The sequence below is a fragment of the Dipteris shenzhenensis genome, chromosome 6 (genome assembly GCF_047967505.1).
Source record: "Dipteris shenzhenensis isolate YYH24624 ecotype China chromosome 6, Dip_SZ_1.0, whole genome shotgun sequence".
Classification (NCBI taxonomy): domain Eukaryota; kingdom Viridiplantae; phylum Streptophyta; class Polypodiopsida; order Gleicheniales; family Dipteridaceae; genus Dipteris; species Dipteris shenzhenensis.
In genome coordinates, this window is record NC_141601.1 from 58,489,099 (window position 1) to 58,492,324 (window position 3,226).

Here is a 3,226-nt window from a genome sequence, read left to right on the forward strand (position 1 = left end):
CCCTTACAGGATTTATTCAGTGATATGTTGAAATTAGATGAGCTAGTGCAGGGAAGAACATTTTGTTTTTGGGAAAAAAATACATCCTATTGACATAGAGATGCCTTTAATTGGGGAATGATAGCTTACTTGCACTTGGAAAAGCTATGAAGGCAATAGAATTCTGGAGGGGTTAAAGGGATCTGTGTCTTACCAGTAACACATAATACTATATTACGCATCAGTAGGGAACGTTAGGGCAAGATAAAAGGTTCTTTCTTGGCAATGAAAAGGAACAATAGAAACATCAGAATAAATAAACAATGAAGAGAATAAGTGGCACGGCAAGTGCACGCAGGAATCAGACCAAGGGGGGAAGTAAACTTTTCAGATATGTTCGATCTGAATGTGATGCAAACATGCACACAGAGACAACTGTAGATGCAAATATGTGAAGGAATATTTGTGGTGGCATGTACTGAATTAAAACGTCACTAGTGATCAAGGGATTTGCAATGAGGACAGCTGCATCTCTACTCATGGAACAAGCTTCTGAATGCTTTCAGATTGGGCTTTCTCAATGCAAGTGTCGGTGTCTCTATCCCTGGGGGATTGTTCTCTCTTTGCAATCCCTTGTATTCAACAAAGTGAGAAAGCTACCCTCCTCTTTTGGTTGTCAAAGTCAATCTCTAGCTGGATGGCTTGATCGCCAAGGCATACGTCTCTTGGCTTTAGATCTCACCCTCCTTTGAAACCCTATGATCTCAGATCTTCTTCCAAGCACACCATCATCCCATGGATCTTGAGATAGGTAGCTTGGATTTTATACCATGTCAGACAAACTTAAACACCTAGCTAGTTTCCCCATGTGGCAGAAATGACATATACAACAGAAGAATCTCGAGAACCTAAAAAGGAAATGCTTCATCCAACGACTTCAAAGTTCGTGTGCACAATAGAGAATGCACAAGCACCAAATATGGAGTAATAGGTAACAATAGAAGAGTCCCAAATATCTCAAGGTATATTCCAAAATGTTGAGCCAAACACATCTTAGAGAGAGCTCCCATAGACATCCCAAAGTTGACAACAATGTGTTGCTCAATACTTTACGGTGAGTACATGTACTGCTCCGATTGGAGTCCGATTGTAACACGTGCAGTCAAGTTGTGTGCTCCATGAGATTTAATGGCCATCTATAGTGCAAGTTTCTTAGACAACTCTCTTAGATAGATGTGCTCTCCTGCGAGGATAGGTATGCACCAAGTGATGCTCCATGGTGGGTGAGGGTTGCCCCCAAATTGAACTCCTAAATTGCCCTTCAATGGGACCCTTTATTTAGTTTGGAAATGCCTTGCTTGCACAAATTGGCCAATCTAGTTAATGAGTCTATTAACCTAGTAGACTATTGTATAGCCCAAGCCTACTGGTCTACCACCATTGACCAATAGACCTATATTTGGGGCCTGTAAATGCAATAGCCTATGCATAAATTGCCTCTTATTTGTTACGATGTGTTGCAAGCCCTGTAAAACCTCCATATCCTCTCTTATTGTTGTATTACTATTGGAGATTCCCTCTATTGTACTTGTTGTACGTGATGTATTAGCCCTACTATGTTAGCCTACAAGCTCACCCTCTTTCAAAGCTCCTACCCACCTTCGATAGCCCATGTGGTAGTGTCTAACTTTGCTCGCATCATCACCGTGTGGATGCCATTCTCCACCCAAATTTGTGCATGGTGCATCTAACCATGCGCCTCATATGGGGGGGAAATAATTCTATTATTCTAGCCCCCACTCACATAGGAAATTTGTATATATGGTCTAGGGGAGTCTAAACATGCAAAAAAAGAGAGCTTCCAATATAAAACTTTTTAAGACAATAATACATATAATTTGTGTGAGAATCGAGACTAGGGACAACATTAGAAAGTTAACACAAAGATATGTTACTTGTTGCTTGCTCCAGGTACTTACAATTTTTAAGAATGATGCTTGTTTAAATGTTGCAACATATCACAACTAACATATTTTAGAACATATGCAAGCAAATCTGGCAAGCGATGAGTACCATCAATAGTTTGGGTAAGCCTCCACTAAGTACCACTCAGGATTGGAAAAGACTCAAATAGTAGGCACCACTATCAATAACATGGATAGTATTTAAACGAAATGTATAACTAGATTGAGTAAGCCTCTAGCAAAGAGCATCATTAATAAAGATTGGAGATCATGCAGTGATGCAAAACTTTAATATCTTGAATTTATTGTAAAGACATATGTTCTACGAGTAGCCTGACCTGTCTACGACAAGTAAGAGACCCGCTTTGTTGCTTTGTTAGTTCATCCTCCCAATTACAATAAAAGGGTGCTTACAAGAAGATGTTAGAAATGCTTTAGTCATGAAGGTGATAATTAATCGCTTCGCTGCTTCTCATCTCAAAGGGCTCAAATTATTTCTATCAACCTCTCGTCGCTCACGATTAAGCTTCATTCCGCTCAACCTCTCCTCACTCCTCTCCAGCCTCTCCCTCTCTCCTCCCTGCTCGCTCTCCTCTCCCCTCTTCCTCCCTCTTCTCTCGCGCTCCCTCTCCTCTCCCTTTCCCCTCTCCCCTCTTCCTCCCCTTTCTCTCCCTTTGAGGAATTATATATCTATATAAGATATAAATAATATTATATATATATATATATATATAGATGTACATATTATATATATATATATTATAATAAATATAGATTATATCGTATTCTCTCTCTCTCTCTCTCTCTCTCTCTCTCTCTCTCTCTCTCTCTCTCCTCTCCTCTCTCTCCTCTCTCTCTCTCCTCCTTCCCCCCCTCTCGTTGCATTACCCGTCTATGACAGGTTAGAGACCCGCTCCACTGGGTCTCAAGGTGGGATCTTAGGTTATCTAGGAATGAAATAGTAGTTTTTATTTATAAATCTCACTATTTCAATAATGTTTGGGTGATTTTCAAAATGGATCTAGGTCATTGCTCATCTCTCTCTCTCTCTCTCTCTCTCTCTCTCTCTCTCTCTCCACATGGTACATTGATGTGGCAATGCGACCATTCTGCAATATGTGCATTATCAACCTTCTATCTTAGCCCCTCTTATTACATGTGGAGTAGTTTTAGCCCATCTTTTGGAGCCCTCACAATGCGCCGCATACTTTATTGTGATTATTCAAATTTAACATCAATAAATTAAAAAAAAACCCGCCTTATTGCCTTGTTAATCACCTCTC